The sequence below is a fragment of the Leopardus geoffroyi genome, chromosome X (assembly GCF_018350155.1).
Source record: "Leopardus geoffroyi isolate Oge1 chromosome X, O.geoffroyi_Oge1_pat1.0, whole genome shotgun sequence".
NCBI lineage: Eukaryota > Metazoa > Chordata > Mammalia > Carnivora > Felidae > Leopardus > Leopardus geoffroyi.
The window spans coordinates 112,015,822-112,038,839 of NC_059343.1; the positions used below are offsets into that span (position 1 = coordinate 112,015,822).

At 41.8% G+C, this 23,018-nt stretch overlaps 1 protein-coding gene and 1 pseudogene across 2 annotated transcripts in view; one reads left to right on the forward strand and one right to left on the reverse strand.

Moving 5' to 3' along the window:
* PABIR2 (PABIR family member 2) overlaps nt 1-23,018 on the reverse strand; it is a 205,457-nt gene that overhangs the window by 102,506 nt on the left and 79,933 nt on the right. The window lies entirely within an intron of this gene.
* LOC123595183 lies at nt 10,519-10,906 on the forward strand (annotated as a pseudogene).

Consider the following 23,018-nt stretch of genomic DNA (forward strand, 5'->3'; position numbering starts at 1 on the left):
GGCAAATGAATGTCCCTCCAAAGCTTCTCATGGGAACTCAGAATCTGGCATCATTCAGGAACTGAGAGAGTTCTAGGGATTAAATCTCATTATCTCCTCAATAGCCAGAATGTTATCCAATGCTCTGCCATTAAAAACAAAACAAAACAAAACAAAACAAAACAAAAAAAACACTGTAGTTGGTCTCTGCTTGATCTAGTGTCTTCTCATTTCTTATACTCTTGCTACCAACAAACTGAAAATCTCAGCATTTTCCCCACTTACATTCTAGGGAGACAAGTTGTATGTCCTAGCTACTCCCCATTGCCCTATTGAGTACTTTTTTCTTGCTAGGCCACTTCATACATAGGTCATCCATCAGCTGATACATCGACTGTCCTTGGGTCAGGTACCCATCCATGACCTAAGAAGTCACCATTCCATTTTTGAAGAATAGTCCAGGGCCATTTTCTTCAGCAAGGGAGTGTGGACCATGTAGTTTCCCTTAGAAGGAAATGGTGGAGAGACCGACTGTAATTGGCATGTCTGCTCTAAGATTTCTAACGGCATAATGGCTGAGGAAGAGATAATGAAGGCCCTATCAGACACCCTTTGCATCAGAGTGTGTGATGGTCACCGATTGCAGCTTTGCCCAAAGCTGGCCCTAGGCATATCCCTCGAATCCCATAGAGTATACAGAGGGCCATTCCTGACGTGGACTATGTAGGAGAAAGACAGTTTCACCAGAGCTTTTCTATTGATGGCAGAAGGTAGTAGTGGAGATTAAATGGCTTTTCTTATCTTGGAAGGCTGCCTAGCCCCTCCAGAGGGCCTCAGCAGAACAGCTGTCATTCTCTACAGAGCAGTAACTTTGGCCCCGCTGAGTGAGTGGCCACGTGTCATGTGCCCTTCCTGAGGAACATGCTCCAACTTGTGTCCCCTGCTATATTTGAGCTATTGAAAGTCCCAGCAGGGGCTAAACACCTGCAGCACTGAGTGGTAACCCAGATCGTTACTTTTACTGGGCCAAGCACTAGAGACACAGGAATCCCTTCTCAAATTCCTCACCCCAGTGCCACCAACCTTTCTCTTAGGTTAGTTCCAAAAATAGTGCCCATGTGGGGCCACAGGCTGGTGGGTAAGGGGATGTAAAACATGGAAATACATGTAATACAGCAGGCGGGATGAAATGGAATCTTTCCCTTTTTGGGTCAGGACTGGGAAAATATTGATGATCTCATGTGAATGGAAAAAACTGTCTTGAATCTAGTACCTGATAGAGGAACAGATTAAGGTCTTCTGAGAAGAACTCAAGTTCAGACTTAAAAGCCAATTTTCCAAAACACAGGGCTCACCAGGCTGCTTCAAGTCAGGGGAGTCTGTACACATCCTCTTTGACAAGGAAAATTCAACATGTTGTACATTTGGTCCTGTGGGGAAGAGGGAGGTAGACGACGGCAGCTCTCTTGCCCTCTAAAGGCTTGTGTCCCTTATCAGGGCTTGTAGCCGGTCTTTTTCCCTGCCTGGTAGCTAAGGAGTCATTTTGAGACAGACATCTGTTCAGCAATCTGAAAGCCCCAGACAGAAGACGGAGACATTCATTTTCCTTTACTCATAATGCAGAGGCCAGGGAGGACTGATTTGGTGGCAGCGTTCCATCCTGGCCTGGATTGCAGCTGATCTGGGAAGAACAATCCAGGATGACACTTAGGCACTATCCAAACGGTCTTGAATTACCAAGCAAGTCCCAAAAGCCAGCTAGGAGAATACTTTGGAACCTGAAATGGATGTAAGCCGAGAGGTCCTTAATCGGAGGTCTGCTGTTGATGAGGTTACAATGTGGTGAAGTGGAAGAATGCTCATCCAAGAATCAGGACATCTGGGTCCTGGCCCACAACTAACTCACTGCATGACCTTGAGCAAATCCATCTCTTTCTCTGAGCCTCTCTGTCCCCCATCTGTGCAACTCAGGGTGGAACTAGATGCGTTAGGAGTTCCTTTCCAGCCCTGTCTTCCTATGGTTTGAAGATAGGGAAGGTGGTGGCCAAGAGTATCTCTTGCAGGGTACGATGCCAAACCCAGGGTATACAAAGGTGGTTTACTTTTTATTGAATATTAAACAAACAAAGAAAAATCCTTCTCTCTGGTTCAACATCTCCCTTCACCTCAGCCAGCCATCTCGTTTGGCACAGGGAGGGCTAGATGAGAGAATGAGAAGTACTCAGTATGAGCCCTGCCTGCTGCTGGACCAATTGCCCCTCCCAGGACCCCAATTGCAGCTTGGCCCTTGCCCTTTTTCTTCTTCAGCATGACCAAGAATCCTGGTTTTTAGTCTTCATCTTAGAAGCCGATGGGATGAACTAATCCCAATAACAAATTGGGCAATAATTCAAGAAGAGATGAGAGCCTACTCTTCCAGAGGACTTACGATGTAATAGGGGGATAAGTGCAAATCATAAAGGTTTCCCAGTGCCCCTCTAATTTTATGCCACTCTTAAGAGTGATGTATCAACAGAAAGAGATCATGAAAGGAATATTAGCATTAAGATTCTGTCACACATCAGTCATGGGAATAGCTAGATAGAAACAAAGTGCAGATTCAAAATCATTTGCAAAGCCTAAGGAAAATGTGTGTTATGCTTTTCTCATCTGAAATCATCTGAAGAGTGACCATAAACTTCTTGTCAAATCAAAACTCTCCCTTTACCCCTGTCAAAGGTAGAAAAGGTCTTTCTAGTTTCTTTTAGACCATCAGTGGAGTCTGTCTTAGGGGGTAGATTTAAAGTCTTCTGGGAAGTTCATTGCTCAATATATGATGTGAGAGTCTACTGGTTGCTAGAGTTAATGTAGCTGCTTTAGCTGGCTAGGTTATGCCCCCTTTCCTCCTCTCACTCTTGGACAAAGTGTGATGTAGTGGAACGAGTGCTGGACTTGGGCTTGTGCCTTAGTGGAATTTATTTAACTTCATCAAGTTTCACTTTCCTGATCTGTACAATGAGGGGAATAATAGCTACTTACTTCATAATTTTGTTTGAGGACTAAGTGAGATAATGCATATATAAAGCACCTAGCATGGTGCCTGTTGGGCACACTGTCAATTCTCAATACACAGTAGTTATTATTAGTTTTAGAGAGGCCTCACAGTGGGGCTGTGTGATAGCTCTGGGCACTTGGAGGTAAGCCTGTGGACTACTGAAAGTAGTTGTGAGGAGAGAAACAGAAGACAGGAAGAGAAGTGAAGGGGCCAAGCAGAAACTTCTCTTGTTTCCTAATGGCCAGCCCTGACTCCAGGAAACAAGTTTAGAAGAAAGGGCTCCCCCAGTCCTCTCTGTAAATGTGGCCAGAGCGGACCATTTTCCCTCTTGCTCTAAGAGTGCACGAGAACATCTGCTAAACCTGCCGTTTTCCCCCAACTCGGACATTTTCCACTCATGTGACTCACAGAAATCAGAGATGAGATTTTTTAGGTTTTTTTTTTTTTATAGCAAATCCAAGTGTTTTGTCAGTCATGCTTAAGGGGGTATAGCCTTTCAGACGCTGAGCAAGTCTGTAACAGACAACATGGCAAAGAGTGTCAATCCTCCCGTTCTCACTTTGTCAAATGATGTGGTGCTGTGTGATGCTGTGATATGAATCATTCAGGCAGCTGCCATACTGCATTAATTGCAGAGGAGCTGGATTCCATACAAGGTGTTCCCAAAGGTTCATTACTAAATACTCCTCCAGCAGTTCTTTGAAAGGTTGCATTGGGTGACAAGGACACTAAATCCTTCTATGCGTTAGAGCTCCAAGAAAGGACAACTGGAAATTACACCATGGTTTTCCTCTCTTTTCTTTCCAGAAGAGAAAACATAATTACTCACTTGGGCCATTCCCACCCTCTCCTTGATGTTTTCTGGCTTTGAAGGCACTTAAGTTGCTGTTCCCTTGCGTTCAAAGTCTTACACCACAATTTCTTTATGAAAACAATATGTCTTTTAAATTAATGATAAATAAAAGTGAATATGTCACTGGAAGATCATCCTTGTGTAAAGTATCCAGAATTAAAAAGAGTCCAATCACCTCTAACCTCACCCCAATCTCATATCTTAAATTTCAAGCTACTTGGAGACCATCTCCACTCGGATGTTGCACCATTACGTCCCACTCCCTACGCCCCAAACCAAATGTTTCACCTTTGCTCCGAAGCATCTCCTTTTCCTACTTTTGTTTTTCATTTCTGGTGAGGGCACTACGTACGATGACTCAAACAGCCAGGCCTCGAAACCTTGGGCTCATCCTAGATTTCTCTCTTTCCTTCATCTGCCCTTTCACAGATGACTAAGTTCTGGTTGTTCTGCTTCCTGACTTGCCTTTAAATCAGCCCCTGAGTTGCCTACGCCCCTCTGTTGCCACTGCCACAGCTCTGCCCAAAATTCCAGAAGGGTTGCCCTATTGCTCGTTGTATTGAATCTAAATTGACCTATCATTCAGGAACCTTACATTATTTCAGAACGAACCCATAGCTCCGGCCAGGGCTCCATCCCCCTTGTATCGGTATGAACCACAAACCACATTCACTCCTGCTTCCGGGCCTGTGTTTGTTTTTGTGCCCACCTTCTATCGCCCCGAATTTACACATCTTCGTATCTCTGAGGGCCTCTGACAAGGTCCGCTTCCTCCAGCAAGCTCTCCCTGACTTATCTAGCATATATGCACTACCCTCTGTGCCTATTGCCTCCACCATGATATTTTAGCAAATATTCAGATGATATAAAGGAAAAAAATATTGAAAGAGTCAGGAAACCTGGGTGCTAGTCCCGGCCTTGCTTTTGACTCAATATGCGACATTGGACATTGGGCAGTCACTCCCCTTCTTTGGGTGTTGGTGTTCTCCTAAGCAAAATTAGAGAGTGAAACCACAACACTGTTTCTCAGGTACAGGTTGTTTGCACAGCACCTTCACATTTGCTGTACCTGCAATCAATCTCTACTTTTATTTAAGTAAAAGTTTCCTATCTTTCTTTTTGATTGAAATACATTTTTCTGGGGAGCCTGGGTGGCTCATTCGGTTGAGCGTCCGACTTCAGCCCAGGTCATGATCTTGTGGTTTGTGAGTCCGAGACCCGTGTCAGGCTCTGTGCTTGGAGCCTGGAGCCTGCTTCTGATTCTGTGTCTCCCTGTCTCTCTGCTCCTCCCCTGTTCACGCTCTGTTTCTCTCTCTCTCTCTCTCTCTCTCAAACATAAACATTAAAAAAATTAAAAAAAAAAGAAATACATTTTTCATTGTGGTAAAACATATATAACATAAACTTTACCGTTTTAATAATTTTTAAGTGTCCAGTTAAGTGACATTAAGTACATTCACACTATTGTGCAATCATCACCACCATCCGTCTCCAGAACTCTCTCCCAAATATTGCAAAACTGGAAGTCCGTACACGTTAAACAATAATTCACCATTTCCTCTTTCCCTAGTCCCTAGCAACCACTATTCTACTTTCTGTCTCTCTGAGAGTGTTCTAGGTACCTCATATAAGTGGAATCATAGAGCAACTGTTTATTTTGTCTCTGGCTTATTTCATTTAGCATAGTGTCCTTCAGGGTTCATCCATGCTGTAGCATGTGTCAGAATCATGTACATTTTTCATAAAAGGAAATGATCACATCTGTGAAGTCACGATTTTATGGAATGGCTATATATTTTTCCAATATACATTAAGATAAATATGTAACAATAAAAATAAAGTTTGTGTGCCTCAGTCCCGTCAGTAGTGTGTGCCTTGCTTTTCAGGGAACACCTGACTCAATCATCTTCACAGGCTTATCAAGCACGAAGAATATATGCCTCAGGGCAGCAATGGCTTTCAAACATGGCTGATTATCAGGAGGCTTCGGGTGGTTTTGAGAACAGACCTGAGGCCTATCCCAGACCTACTAAATCAGAATCTCTGGGGATGGCCTGGGAGTCTGTGTGTTAACAAGCTCCTGAGGTGTTCGCGATGATTAGTCAGGTTTGGGGGCACTACTCCACAACTGACTTGAAGGCAGGGTGCCAGGTCTATGCCACTTTTTAAAAAGTTTTTAAAAATTTATTCATTTTGAGAGAGAATGAATGGGGTGGGGGGGGGAGAGAGAGAGAGAGAGAGAGAGAGAGAGAGAGAATCCCAAGAAGGCTCTGTGCTGTCAGCACAGAACCTGATGCAGGGCTTGAACTCATGAACTGTGAGACCATGACCTAAGCTGAAACCAAGAGTCGGATACTTAATTAACTGAGCCACCCAGATGCCCCTATCTATGCCTCTTTTATGTTTCCAATTGCACAGTGCTGGTCACGGAGGTCAAACTCAAAAATATCATATTGGCTGATAAATTGAGAACTTCCAGAAATAGAAAAGAGATGGAATTTTAAATTAACTTTTTTCTTTTCAGCAGTGTCCCCCCCCAACAAGTTCCTCTGTGAAAGAGGCACAATGACACCCTACCTTATGGGGTAGCTGTGACTCAAATTGGATAATATGTGGGAAAGCAATGACTGTTACAAAAATTTCTTGTACACTTCTTCTGAGCCCAGCATCATGCCAAGGGCTATGGAAGACAGACAAGAAGTTTAAAACATGATTCCTGTTCTCACAGAGCTCAGGATCTGCTCGAGGAAACCAAACTAACCCAGATGGAACAAGTGAGAAGCAAGGACTTCCGAGTGGGGCAGAAATTCAAGCCAGGTGCTCTCTGGGCAGGCTTCATGGGCAAGGCTTGAGCTGAGCCCTGAAGGAAAAACAGAACTTAGAGACAGAGAGAGACAGAAGAGGCCAGAACATTCCAAGAGCAGGGAATGGCATCAGACGTGGCTGAGGCGGTTACCCATGTGGTATATTTGAGTTGGCCCAATAAGACTCGTCTCATCACACAACGCCCCAAAATAACACTGGAAATTTGACTGTTTAGAATTCTGTTCCTTATGATGGCTCTTCTGGAAATGCAAACACACCTGGGCTAGTTTGTATATGACCTCACTTACACCTTAGTGTGCATTAGTTAAATCAGAATGCTTTCTCCTCAACATCTGGACGAGATGGGTGGGCTGAGGGATGGGACTCTGATTGGTGGAGGCTCAGGAAAGGGTCATTTTGGAGCCCCAGGAACAGTTCCAGCTGGGAATCCAGAAAGCGGTGCGGGGGCCCAGGGAGGGCGGCAGGTATCAAGGCTCTAAACTGCCAATGACAATGTCATTGTGAACACAAGGAAGGAGACAAGTCCCGACCAGAATCAATTTCAAATAATTTCTTCTGTTGATGTGTTTAGAGGCCTTTGCAAACCAGGTTAACTTACAGATTTCTATTAGAAAAGCATCAAGCTTCCACGCCGAACAAATGAAGATTTGTACAGATGGGTTATTTCATTTGATGGGTGTTTGGGGAGAGGGACTGTGACAGGCATAGAGATGTGGTTCTTTGGAAACAGGCCTGTAACAGGCTCTCTTGGTCATTTCATACCCAGGCTCTCCCTCCCAGCCCCTTTACAGTTTGACTCTTGGGCTTGACCTCAGGTTGGAAAAAAGTTTCCTTTGCAAAGACTATGTATTTTTTTTGTCTCCCAGCGTCTGCTGCTCTCAGCAGAGCTGGTTTCTTGAATAGCTGCGATTAAAGACAGAGGCCCTTTCTCTTCCTTCTCTGGGCTGTGAGGAAGCTGGTTTCCCACATAGGGCTGCACTTGGGGCATCTCTTCCTGGTCAGCCCTCCATTCTCTGAAGCCATTACACCAGTTAAGCCAGCCAGCCAGCTAGCCAGCCTTGGAAGGTTTGGCTTGGAAGGTCCCAAGTAACTTAGGCAAAGATATTTCGAAAAATGTCTAAAAAACTTGACTCTGGGGCTTCAGGAATGAGTCTATGACAGTGAATCCTGTCCACCTTTTTAAAATGTTACTACTTTCCTCGCAGAGCCAGTACACATCCTGCCTGTGGGACATTTTTGTTTTCCCTACTCCAATTAGGCATGTCCATAATCAATCACTGAGTTAATTCAAACTATTCCTTCAGAGCCCACAATGTGCTAAGCTTTATATGGGAAAGAGGGAGTGAAAGGCAAGGCTATATCTTCAGAGAAAAGATATCCTCTCCCTACACAACACACATACACAAAACATAGTTAGTTCCCAAGAGGAGACAGTAGAAGGTTAAAGTCAAAATTACTACAGGGGAAGAGCAATCAGTGTCAACAGAATTTGGAAAAGGAACAGTGAAATTCAGGAGGGGGAAGTGGTCTAGTAAGGCTTCCAATAGGAAGTGGCTGTGAGCTAGACTTGGACAGATAAGCCACATTTAGAAAATATATTGACATAAGTTTTATCATCCTATCACCCTTGCCTGAAAAATCTCAAACAATTCCTCCAGAATCACAGCCTGGCATTCAAGGCTGTTAGTCCTATGGCTCCACTTCCCTAGTAACTCCTAATGTTCTGCTACACAGGATTCCTCACCCACCCCCATTTACATTTGGTCCCTTGAGCATCCCCACATGTCTATACCTTGGCTTTCTCTGTGTTCCACCTTCACTCCTTCCCTCCCCTCCAATTCTCCAATGTCACCTATTCCTCATCAAGTTCAAAATCACTTCACCCTTGACTCATCCCTGCCAACACACATCCAGTTATGTCTCCCTCCCCTGAAATTCCTCAACACGTAAGGCTTGTCTCTCATCCGATACACCACATCTAAACCACTTGCTAGAAGAGTTAACAGTAGTATATTATGGGATGCAGCAAAAGCAGTTCTAGTGGGATTCGTAGTGATTTATTCCTACATTAAGGAAGAAGAAAAAGCTCAAATAGACAACCTAACTTTACACCTCAAGGAACTGGAAGAAAAAACAACAAACTAAGTGCAAAATCAGTAGAAGGAAGGAAATAACAAAGATCAGAGCAGAAATAAATGAAATAAAGACTAAAAAGACATTAGAAAAGATCTGTGAAATTAAGAGCAGCTTTTTAAAAAGATAAATAAAACAGACAAACCTTTAGCTAGACTTACCAAGAAAAAAGGAGAGAGGACTCAAATATATAAACATAAATGAAACAAGAAACATTAGAAATGATACCACAGAAATGCAAAGGATCATAAAAGACTACAATGGGTAACTATGAGACAGTAAATTGGGCAACCTAGAAGAAATGAATAAATTCCTAGAAATATACAGCCTACAAAGACTGAATCATAAAGAAATAGACAATCTAAACAGATGGATTACTAGTAAGGAATCCATAATCAAAAACCTCACAACAAAGAAAACTCCAGGACCAGATGGTGTCAGGGGTGAATTCTATAAAAGGCTTAAAGAATAAATAACAATCCTTCTCAAACTCTTCCAAAAAATGGAAGAGGAAGGAACACTTCTAGCTAGACTCATTTTACAAGGTCAGCATTACCCTGATACCAAAACCAGACAAAGACACTAGAGGAAAAAAAATAAGCCAATATTCCTCATGAACATAAATGTAAAAATCCTCAACAAAATATCATCAAACTGAATTCAACCGTACATTAAGAGGATAATATACCATGATCAAGTGGGGCTTATTCCAGGGATGCAAGGATGTTTCAATATCCACAAATAAATCAATGAGATACACCACATTAACAAAATGAAGGATAAAAATCATATGATTATCTCAATAGATGCAGAAAACGCATTTGACAAAATTTAACATCCATTCATGATAAAACAAGACACTCAAAAAAAACAGGTAGAGAGGGAATATACCTCAACATAATAAAGGCTACATATGACAAGCCTACCACCAGTATCATATTCAATGTGGAAAGCTAAAAACTTTTCCTCTAAGATCAGGAACAAGACAAAGATGCCCACTCTCACCACTTTTATTCAACATTGTACTGGAAGTCCTAGCCACAGCAATTAGACAAGAAAAAGAAATAAAAGACATCCAAATTGGAAAAGAGAAAGACTTTTTCTATTTGCAGAAGACATGATATTATACATGGAAGATGCAAAGATTGTACCAAAGAAGCTGTCAGAACTAATAAACAAGTTCAATAAACTTTCAGGATACAAAATCAATATACAAAAATCAGTTGCAGTTCTATATGCTAAAAATGAACAGAAAGAGAAATCGAGAAAATAATCCTGCTTGCAATTGCATCAAAAAGAATAAAATACCTAGGAATAAATTTAACCAAGGAGGTGAAAGATCTGTAAACTGAAAATTATGACACTGATGAAAGAAACTGAAGATGACACAAATAAATAAAAAAGATACTCTGTGCTCATAGATGAGCAGAATTAATACTGTTAAAATGTCCATGCCACACAAAGCAATCTCCAGATTCAATGCAATCCCTATCAAAATTCTACCAGCATTTTTCACATAAATAAAATAAAACAATCTTAAAATTTATATGGAGCCACAAAAGACCCAGAAGAGCCAAAGCAAGTTTGAGAAAAAAGAATAAAGTTGGAGGCATTACACTTCCTGATTCTAAGCTATGTTACAGAGCTATAGTTATCAAGACAGTATGACCTTGGCACTGCACTGCCTGCAGAGATGTCTGCCCTCAGACCTCTGGTGAAGCCCAAAATCATTAAAAAGAGAACCAAGAAGTTCATTTCGCACCAGTCAAAATTAAACGCCAAGTGGCAGAAACCCAGAGGCATTGACAATAGAGTGCACAGAAGACTCAAGGGCCAGATCCTGATGCCCAACATTTGGTTATGAGAGCAACAAGAAAACAAGGCACATGCTGCTCAGTGGCTTCCAGAAATTCCTAGCCCACAACGTCAAGGAGCTTGAAATGCTGCTGATGTGCAACAAATCTTACTGTGCAGAGACTGCTCACAATGTGTCCTCCAAAGCCACTGTGTAAAGGGCAGCCCAGCTGGCCATCAGAGTCACCAATCCCAACGCCAGGCTGCACAGTGGAGAAGATTACTAGACAGACAGCTTATGTGCACATTGCATTTGTGTTAATAAAACTACAAAAAGAAACCCAGTATGGTATTTACATTAAAACACATACAGATCAATGAAACAGAATAGAGAGCCAGGTAATAAACTCATACATATATGATCAATCAATCTATGACAAAGGGGTCAAGAATACACAGTGGGGAAAGGATAGTCTCTTCAATAAATGGTGTTGAGAGGGGCGCCTGGGTGGCTCAGTCGGTTAAGCGGCGGACCTCAGCTCAGGTCATGATCTCACGCTTTGTGAGTTTGAGCCCCGCATTGGGCTTTGTCCTGACAGCTTAGAGCCCGGAGCCTGCTTCCGATTCTGTGTCTCCCTCTTTCTCTGTCCTTTCCCCACTCTCTCTCTCTCTCTGTCCTTTCCCTGCTCTCTGTCTCTCTCTCTCTTTCTCTCAAAAATAAAGATTAAAGAAAAAATGAAAATAAAAAAATAAATGGTGTTGAGAAAACCGGACAGCCATATGCAAAATAATGAAACTGGACCCTTACACTATACACAAAAATCAACTCAAAATAAATTAAAGACTTGAACATAAGACCTGAAACCCTAAAACTCCTAGAAGAAAACAGAAAAAGTTCCTTGACGTCAGTCTTGGCAATAAGTTTTTTAGATTTGACACCAAAAGCAAAGGCAATAAAAGCAAAAACAAATAAGTGGGACTTCACCAAACTTAAAAGCTTTAGCACAGCAAAGGAATCCATCAACAAAATGAAAATAAACCTACCGAAGGAGAGAAAATGTTTGCAAATCATATCTGATAAAGGGTTAATAACCAATATATAAACAGAACTCTCACGACTCTATAGCAAAAAACCAATCTGCATTTAAAAACAGGCAGAGCAACTAAATAGACATTTTCCCAAAGAAGACATACAAATGGCCCAATAGGTACATGAAAAGGTGCTCAACATCACTAACCGTCAGGAAAATGCAAGTCAAAACCATAATCAGATATCACCTCACACCTGTTAGAATAGCTATCATCAAAAAGATGAGGGGCGCCTGGGTGGTTCAGTTGGTTAAGTGTCTGACTCTTGATTTCGACTCAGGTCATGATCTCACAGATCATGAGATACAGCCCCGCATTGGGCTCTGCCCTGACACTGCAGAGCCTGCTTGGGATTTCCTTCTCTCCCTCTCTCTCTGCCTCTCCTCTGCTTGCACGTGCACGTGCACATACTTGCTTGCTCTCTCTCTCTCAAAAACAAATAAATAAGCATAAAAAAGAAACGTGAACTTAAAAAAAGTTAAGGGATAACAAGTGTTGGCAAGGATGTGAAGCAAAGGGAACTTTGTGCACTGTAGATAGGAATGTAAATTGGCACGGCCACTCTGGAAAACAGTATGCAGCTTCCTCAAAAAATTATAAATAGTACTACCATATGACCCAGCAATCCCATCACATTTTAATGTGATACACACACACACACACACACACACACACACACACTGGAATATTATTTGTCCCTGAGAAAGGCAAAATCCTGCCATTTGTGACAACACGGATGGACCTTGAGGGCATTATACTAAGTGAAATGAGCCAAATAAAGACAGATTCTGTATGGTATCACTTATATGTGTAATACTTTAAAAGGAAGTCAAAGGCTTAGAAACAGAGAGTAGAAAAGTGGTTGCCAGGAGCTGGGGGGGCGGGTAGGGGAAACAGAGAGAGGTTGGGAAAAGGATACCAGCTTCCAGCTATCAGATGAGCAAGGTCTGAGGAGGTGATGTAAAACATCGTGACTATAGTTGGTAACATTGTATCATATCATTGAAATTTGCTAAGAGAGTAGAATGTAAATGTTCTACAAAAAAAAAAAAAAAAAAAAGAGATAAATACCTGAGGTGATGGATGTGTTAACTAACCAGATGATGAGAATCCCTTTCACACTGTATATCAAATGGCTGATGGGGCCCCTGGGTGGCTCAGTCAGCTGAGCGTCCAACTTTAACTTGGGTCATGATCTCATGGTTCACGAATTCGAGCCCCACATCGGGCTCTGTGCTGACAGCCCGGAGCCTGGAGCCTGCTTTGGATTCTCTGTCTCCCTCTCTCTCTGTCTCTCCCCCACCCCCCCCCTCTCAAAAATAAGTAAACGTTAAAAAAAAATTAAATGGCTGTGATGTATACTTTAAATATCTTACAATTTTACTTGTCAGTTATACCTCAATAAAGTTGAAAAATAAAAGCAATTACACACACACACACACACACACACACACACACACACGTTAACCATTATTAGGGCTTTTATGTTACTAGGCACTAGGTGAAGCATTTTGTGAGCATTGCATTTGATTGGCAGAACGATCCTGTCAAGAAGATGCAATTATTATTCTCATTTTATGGATGAGGGACTGGATGCTCTGTGGGGTTCACTTGGCCAACGTCATACAATCAGTAAGTGGTGAAACTCGCCTTCTTGTGGCCTCTCCTATCTGGGCACATAGGTACGGAGAGGTACAATGTAAGCAAACCATTCTTATATGAATCCATCCATATTCCGAAACTTTGAGAGGGTAGAGAGAGAAAGAGGGAGCGAGGGAGGGAGTGGGCACACAGTTGAAATCGTGTGGCTAATTCTATCCACCATTCCACTTTGCTTTGCCTTGGAGTTAACTTAAACTGAGAGATGTGAATCTGCTGTTCCCTCATATGGTGTTGGTTCCGGTGAGCCTCTCATGAATGATTCTCATGCTTAAACATATGTGCTTTCGAAATTCAATATGGTCCCTAAATGCAAGCCGATTGGCATGGTTCTCAACTAAAGAGTGATCTGGTATAACGTTGGAGGAAATAATAAAGACAAGCCCGTGCTGGACTTACCAAAAATGATATATCTGTCTCCAGTGTAGCACCTTTCAAAGCAACTTTTGAGGGGTATTTCGTGTATAAATTGTTATGTTTTTGCTCACCAGGAACCTAACCCCTCGTAAGATATGACTTTCCTATACTTGTCTTGATTCCCCAACTGGTGTGAAAACTCCACGTGAGTAGAGCCTCTATCCTAAACTATTTTATATTCCTTCCAAGTGCCTAGCAAAGTAACTTGAAACTAATAGGAGTTGAACAAATCAATGTCAAAGAGTATTCATGAGACATGTTAATTTTCCCAGCAGGTTTAAGGTTACTGAGATATCCTCTCAAGCTACCCACAAAATGGAAGAGAAGATTTGTACTACCGTGTCTATCCCATGACTCGTTGGCATTCTCTGTACTATTTCTAGAAATAGAATCTGTCTGTTCCCATCCCTCACTGGGTCAACCAAGCACCTGGCAGTTTCCTATTGATGCCTGTTCAGCTGTCACCTTCAAACTCCTGGTTCTGTTTGCTCAGTGTGCCTCCTAGAGTAGGCCTGACTATTTCGGGTCTGAGTTACAGCTGTCAGCGTTTCAGGCGTACCTCACGTATTTCTAGAATTAGGTGGAAATATTTGAAGCCTGAAAAAGGAGCTATAACGTTCTGAGTATGAAGGAAATATTTAGGCAAGTATCAACTGGCAGCACAGAAGGCCAACTAAGAAGAATCGAGTCCCTGGTGATAAAATGAGATGAGAACAACAGAGCCAAGCCATCTTGGGTTACTTGCATTTTAGTAGCATGGGGTGAGTTACCAAACTATTTATGTTATTTTTATTAGCATGCGATTAAGGAATTGACCCAATGTGAGACTGTTTGCTATAAATGTGAAATGACGGAATGACCGAACACATTTGCTTTGCTTTGCTCTAATAGAGAATAATTGTAATTCCTTAATTTAAAAAGCCATTCCGGTTGTACATATGTCCTAGGGATGCTTTGAAAGTCAAGCTGTACCTCTTGGACCTCATTCTTTCCAGTTCTGGGTAATAGTTTCTACTCTCCAATCTGATAGGGTTCAACACCGACCTGCAGGAATTATACTGTGATTCTGTACCAAATTATTAAGATATGATTAGTTCTCTTGGAGTTGGGCCCAGAAAAAGTAGAGGAGATTTTATGGAATGGCAAGGTACCAAGGCAAGATGATGATGATAGAGATTTCTTCAGCTTCCAAGATCAAATTCAATTTGGTGACTGAATGCAGGCGAGGCCAATCATCTCTTCTCTTACAACGCATAGTTATTTGGGATTCCTTTATCCAAGAGTGTGTCAGGGGAGGAGTCAACCCCGTCTTCAATTTTGCCTTTTAATAACTTTGCCATTTCATAATTTTGCTTTTGTCATGCACACTGGAAAAAAACAAAACCTTAAAAGTAACCAACAACCCCTCTGTCATTGAGATTCCCCCAGATAAAAGCTATTAGTGGAATCAAATAAAAGCTCTGGAGATGAAAGGGGTAGTGATTGTGGTGCCAGCGAGACAAAGACCATGGGCTCAATCCCTAAAAGGATCAGTTGGCTTTACTTTCCGTCTGTATTTACAGACTGCTTCCCAGATGATTCCGAGGCAGGTAGTTCAGGCACCACGCTTGGAGAAACACTACCTTAGAGACTAAACATAGCCATGTCCACAGGCCAAAGGAAATTAAAATCCTGAGAGCCATTGCCCTTAAATTCTTTTCAAATCTTACTTTCCGTGGGAATCTGTGCCTTTCTGCTGAGTCTATTCCTGCTTCCTTCTAGCCCATAAATGACTGGCATGGAGGTCATGGATTTAAATTGTGGGTTGAAGAAGTTGAAAACTTAAAATTTCAGCTCTAGTACTAATTTGCCGTCTAGTTTCAACTTAATAAGTCAGTCATTTCCCCCTTTGTCAATTGAAAGTCCGTCTAAGAAACATCTGGCAAATTTTGGATGAAAAGCACGGGGAAAATGCTTGCATCACAAGATGAGTTTTTTCTCTGCCTAGGGTTGCCAGAGTTTGCACACACAACAAAATCAAATTACAGATAAAGGGTGACTAATTCTTTGGCGTAAGTATGTCCCATGCAGTATCTGGGATATACTCATCCTGAAAATTCATTGGTTATCTGAAATTCAGACTTAACTGGGCATGCTGTATTTTATCTGGCAGCCCTATCTCTACCACCGCCCTTTTCCTGGAGCCTGCACTTTCCAAGACTTGGGCAACAGAAGAGAGCGTTTTGTAACTCAAGGCCGGGAAGGAAATGAGCGCTCATTTAGCATAATACAGGACAGGAGAACCGCTAGCAGGGGATTAACCTTCCACGCTGGAGAAATGCAGGCATATTCTGGGGATGGGGAGCAGGAGGCTAATGGAGGGGAATGGAGGGGAGGACAGAGCGTGCTTGGGCAAACACACATATAATCCAACTTGCTCCTCCTGCAGCCGCAGAAAAAAAATAGAGAACCAAGGACCTCTTCACACAGAAGGCTTCTGTCATTTTCCACCGCCACCATCAAAGGGAATGAGGCATTTCTATACCAGAAGGCACAATCTCGGAACCGTAGCTTGGCTTTTTTATTATCTCCTATGTCCATCCACAATTGTGAGTTAAGAATTTAGATTGCAAAACTCACTGTGCTCTCTGGGTTCCACAGGCTCCTTTTCCCCCCAGGTCAGGTTGTGCAAGGGGCTCCCGGCTTCTTGTGCTATGCTGCTCTGCTCTGCAAAAACCCAGCCTCACTCCTTTCTTTCCTGCAAGGCGCAAGTCTTTTTTCCCCATGGCTCCTGTCAGTCTTCACCTCTTAGTCCACTTTTCCAGCCTCCAGCTCTCTAAGAGCCAACATATCTCTCTGCTATCATTCTGATCTTCCTGCCCAAATATGGATTTACAATGGCAAAGCAACCACTTTGCCCTGAATTCAACCAAATAGGGGTACGTGGAGGTCATAGGTAACTGACAAGGGTGGAGGTGGTTTCAAAAATTAAAAGAATTTTCTTCCTGATAAAAAAGAAAGCATGCTCGTTGTAAAAGAATCCAAACAAAATGTAAAAGAAAGGAAAATAAAATATCCTTAATCACAAGACCTAGAGATAACCGCTCTGGCCATTTTAGAGAGCATTTTTCAATGTTCATTTGTTCATTCATTCTTTCAAAAACAACGTATTAGTGCCCGCTTCGTGCTAAACACTGTTTGAGGCTCAAGGAATGCATCTGTAAACACAGCAGAAAAACAAAACTACCTACATGGCTCTATTTACATATGCACACAAACCCATCCACAATAGAATTTTACGTTAATGGGCTCATACTATACACGCTATTTTGTAACCTGCTCTTTCGTGGAATAATGTGTCACGGACCTCCTTATATGTCATTAAGTACTGATTTACGTCATCCTCTTAATGTCGACCTTGTATATTCTATAGTATATATGCACCACACTTTATTTAATCATCTCCCTAACAGACATTTATTTCCCATTTCTGCTACTGTAAAAAAGACAGTGTAATGAGTATACTTGGACATGTATATCTCTACGTGCTTGTCCAATCATCTTATTAGGAAAAATTCCTGGTTTTGCTCCTATCTCACTTCTTGTTTCTTCTCAGTCTCTTTTGCTATCTTTCCCTTCTCTGATTAATCTCTAAATGTTAAAGCCCTTCACCCTCTTTTCTAGCTTCACCTCACCCTAGATTATCTCATACAATCCCATGGCTTTAAACAGTATCTATATGCTGCTTATATCTACAATTTTGATATCTCCTCTTGAGCTCTAGACTCCTATCCAACGGTCTTTTTTTAGAATCTCCACTTGTATGTCTGGCATTGGATCTCAAAGTTAATGTCACCAAAAGAGAACCCTTAATTTTGTCCCCCAAATATATTCCTACCTTGGCCTTCGATACTTCAGACAACGGCATCACCATCCATGCAGTTATTCGGGCCCCAAACAAGGCATCAGTCTGGTTTCTCCTCTTTTCTTTACCCTCAGCCCCCTTTCAAATGTTTTCAAGACTATCTCCAAAACACAGTTCAGATCTGTCCCTTTCTCTCTATATTTGCCACCTTCATTTGCTACCATCTGAATCCAGGCCACTCCAGCTTCTCACCCAGGCTACTGCATTAGCTTCCTAATTTCTCTTTCAGTTTCCACTGTTGTTCTTCTGCACTCCTTTCTTTGCATAGTAGTCAAAGGCCTACAATAATCATACTAATGATACAAGAATACAAGCATTTACTTTAAACTCAGAAAAAGAAGACAAGCTTGTGTCTGACATTGTAATCGAAGACCCAGCAAACACAATAGTGTAAGAAAAAGAAATAAGACATGCGAGGATTGGGAAGAAAGAAAAAACGATCATACTTGCAGATGATACAGTTGCCTACATGTAAAATACAATAGAATTTCCAAGCCATTAAAACTGTGAGGATTCAACAAGTGTGCTGCATCTCATAGTGTGAAAAATCAGTATCGTTTCACTATACCGAAAACAACCACTTAGAGCAGGTAGTGTTTAAAAAGGAATTCTACTAGTCAGAGTATGTATTCTTGGCAAGGATCTAGAAATACATATACACACAGGTCTCGGGTAAGACCTTTACGAAAGATTTTTGGAAGTCACAACAGATGACCTTGTACTTCCAGTTCCAGGACAAGATGAGGTAGAAGTAATTTTCCCTATTTGTCCCACTAGGTTCGGGTAAAACCTGTCGATGTGATGCATAAAATCAACATAAGAAGCCTCTGATAGGTGGAGAGAAGTCTCAAATAGACTGGCTCCGGATTTGGGGAACTGAGGAGCCACATCGGTAAGTCCCTTCTGTGTTTCTCTGGCCTCCTCTATCCCAGACTGGGTGCCGGAGAAACTGGCAACCCCAAAACACCCACAAGGACAGACCAAAACGAGTCCCAACAAAGCCCGCTCTCTCTAGCCAAAGTACCAGGAGAGGAGCAATGTAGTAGAACAGACAACTTTTTTTTTTTTTTAATTTTTTTTTTCAACGTTTATTTATTTTTGGGACAGAGAGAGACAGAGCATGAACGGGGGAGGGGCAGAGAGAGAGGGAGACACAGAATCAGAAACAGGCTCCAGGCTCCGAGCCATCAGCCCAGAGCCCGACGCGGGGCTCAAACCCACGGACCGCGAGATCGTGACCTGGCTGAAGTCGGACGCTTAACCGACTGCGCCACCCAGGCGCCCCGTAGAACAGACAACTTTTAACAATACAGTAATGTTCCCTACGCCAGCTAAATACCCGCAGGAAAACAAAAACATTGGGGTACCACTTCCCCTTCTGTCAGCACAGGCAGATTTTAGACAGCCTGGACTTCACCCTCCCCCAGACTGTAAAGAGGCAGCACAACCTCATAAAGGGCTGAGTGGGAAGCCAGGATTGTAACAGGGTCCCTCCTCACGTGGCGTAAGTGACAGTAATGAGGCTGTATGTCTTCGTCCTCCACAGCAGCATTGCCAGAGAAGGCCTGCTAAACCACAAGATTTCAAGAACATATACCGAATGATAATATATGCCCAAAATATCAAAATCATTTGTCACACCAAGAACCAGGAAAATCTAACATGAAGGAGAAAAAACAATCGACAGATGCCAAGACAGAGATGCCATAGCTGTTAGAATTACCCAATAAAGATTTTACACCAGCCTTCACAAAAATGTTTGCGCCGTGGGCTCCTGGGTGGCTCAGTCAGTTAAGCGCTTGACTCTTGACTTTGGCCCAGGTCATGATCTCACGGTTCATGAGTCCGAGCCCCGCATCGGGTTCTTTGCGGACAGCACAGAGCCTGCTTGGGATTCTTTCACGCACCCTCTCTCTGTCCCTCCCCCACTCATGCATGCGCACACGTGCTCTCTCTCTCTCTCTCTCTCTCTCTCTCAATAAATAAACCTTTAAAAATAATGTTTGAGCCAATAATTACAAATATAAAAACAAAGGGTAAAACACCCTTATCAAAGAAATAGAAGATATAAAGAAGAGCCAAATGGAAATTTCAGAATTGAAAAAGCAAAATAACCAAAATAAAAAAAAAATCAGTGGAAGGGCTCCAAAAGCAAAAAACAAAAAACAAACTCAGTGGGTGGGCTCGATAGCAGAATGGAAGGGGCAGGAAAAAATAGTTGTAAACTTGATGATAAAAAAAAATAGAAATTACTCAGGATGAACAACAGAAGGAAAGTAGACAAAAAATATGAACAGAGCCTCAAGGACCTATGGGATTATATCTAAAGATATAATATTCGTGGCATCAGAATCCCAGAAGAAGAGGAGAAAGAAGACAGGGCTCAAAAAGTAGTCAAAGAAAGGCTGGCTGAAAACTTCTCAAATTTGGCAAAAGACACAACTACACCTACAGATTCAAGAAGCTTAGTGCATCTAGGGGTGCCTGGGTGGCTCAGTCAGTTAGGCATCTGACTCTTGATTTCAGGTCAGGGCATGATCTCACGGTTGTGAGATCCCGTCCTGGGCATGGAGTCTGCTTAAGATTCATTCTCATTCTCTCTCTCCCTCCCTTCCTCTCTCTCTCCCCCCTCACCTCCTCCCCAGCTCCCATATGCTCTCTAAAAAAAAAAAAAAAAAAAAAGGAGAAAGGAAGATAAACCCAGAGAAATCTAATTCTAGATACACAGTCGAACTTCTGAAACTAAAAACAAAGAAAAAAGTCTTCAGAGAAATAATACTTTTACCTATCAGGGAAAAACAAATTCCAGTGACAGTGGGTTTCCCACCAGAACCTGTGAAGGTCACTAGAAAGTGGCATAATGTTTTTCAAGTGCTGAAAGAAAAGAATTGCCAACACAGAACTCTACATTCAGAAAAAGTTTCCTTCAGAAATGAAGGAGAAATCAAGGCATTCTCAGATAAAAGAAAATTAAGAGAACTGGTCACTAGTACACCAACACTTAAAGAATGGCCAGAGGAAGTTCTTCAGAAAGAAAGAAGGATGAAAGAAAGGATCTACAAACATCAGGAAGTAAGAGGAACAAAGAAAGAGCAAAACATAAGGGTAAATACAATGGGTCTCCTTCTCTTGAGTTTTCTAAATTATGTTTCATGCTTGAATCATAAAATAAAACCCTGTCTTAATACATTTATCAACGTATGTAGAGGAAATATTCAGGGCAATTTTAAACTGGGGAGGAGGTAAGGGGACATAAAGGAAGGAAGTTTACACATTTTTCTCTACTAGGTAAAATGTTGACAGCAGTAGACTGTAATGAGTTATGTATATACCTATACAAAGAGATACACACATACACAAAACCTATAGATAGGGGCGCTTGGGTGGGTCAGTTGGTCGAGCTTCCGACTCTTGATTTTGGCTCAGGTCATGATCTCATGGTTTGTGGGTTTGAGCCCCGCATTGGGCTCCACACTGACGGTGTAGAGCCTGCTTGAGAGTCTCTCCCTCTCTCTCTGCGCCTCCCCTGCTCTCTCTGTCTCTCAAAATAAATAAACTTAAAAATAAAAATAAATAAAAATTTTGTAGATACATCAAGTGAGACTCTGAAGAACTCTCAAGTAACCCACGGGAAGATAAAAAAATAAAAACATAGAAACAAAAGATAGAAAAAACAGAAAACATCAAAAATGGAGATAACCAAAATGTCACTCAACAGGTGAATGGTTCAAAAAACTGGGCTACGCCCATACCATGGACTCATGTTCAGCAATGAAAAGGAGAAAATTATTGATACGCACAACTTGGATAAATATCCAGGGAATTAAGATGATTAAAAAAATATAATCTCAGGGGCACCTGGGTGGCTCAGTCGGTTAAACATCCAACTTCGGCTCAGGTCATGATCTGGCGGTTCACGAGTTTGAGCCCCACGTCGGGCTCTATGCTGACAGCTCAGAGCCTGGAGCCTGCTTCAGATTCTGTGTCTCCCTCTCTCTACCCCTCCCCTGCTTGCACTCTGTCTCTCTGTCTCTCTCTCTCAAAATAAATTAAAATTTTTAATCACATACTGTATGATTCCATTTACATAACATTCTTAAAATGACAAAATTGTAGAGATGAAAAGATTAGTGGTCTCTGGGAGTTAAAGATGGGGTGGGTGTAACTGTAAAGGGGCAGCATGAGGGATATCTTTGTGGTGATGGACTAGTTCTGTATCTTGATTGCAATGGTGGTTAGACAAAGCTACACGTGATAAAATGGCTTAGAACTATACATAAACATTATGCCAGTCTCAAATTCCTGGTTTCGATAGTGTACTCTAGTTATGTAAAATGTAATTGCTGATAGAAAGTTTCAGTTATGCAAGAAAAATAAGTTCTAGGCACCTGTGTACAACATTTTGCCTAGAGTTAACAATTCTGCACGTTCCGCTTAAAAATTTGTTAAGAGGGTTGGGGCGCCTGGGTGGCGCAGTCGGTTAAGCGTCCGACTTCAGCCAGGTCACGATCTCACGGTCCGTGAGTTCGAGCCCCGCGTCAGGCTCTGGGCTGATGGCTCAGAGCCTGGAGCCTGTTTCCGATTCTGTGTCTCCCTTTCTCTCTGCTCCTCCCGTTCATGCTCTGTCTCTCTCTGTCCCCAAAAAAATAAATAAACGTTGAAAAAAAAATTAAAAAAAAAATTTGTTAAGAGGGTAGATCTCATGTTAAGTTTCTTACCAGAAAACACCAACCAAAAGAAAAAGGGACAGGAGGAAACTTTCAGAGGTGATGGATATGCTTATTACCTGATCGTGGTCTTAGTTTCACAGGTATATGCATATCTTCAAACGCATCAAATTGTACACATTAAGTGTGTCCAGTTTGGGGTATATCAATTTTTTCCTCAATAAAGCTGTTTAAAAAAACAAAATGTAACCACTGTGAGAAAATGGGCAAATAGTACAGGATGTCTCTGTACTACATTTCCATCTTCCCATGAATCTATAATTACATCGAAATAAGACCTTTCAAAAAAGGTAACCTCAAAAAGCAGAGATATACAATGATCATGTATGAGAAGGCTCAACATCAAGATGTCAATTCTCTTCAAATTGATCTATTAATTTAGATCAGTTTTCAGTCAAAATCGCAATGGGATTTTTTAGTGGATCTTAACAAGCTGATTCTAGAATAGAATAGACAAAACAGTTTTAGAGAAGAGCAACAGAGACAGATTATCAAGACTTATTGTCACGTTATAGCAATTAAAACAGTGTGGTATTGGCAGATGGATCCATAGATCAGTGAAATATAAAAAAAAGCCTAAAAGTAACTCTTATAAATCTGTGG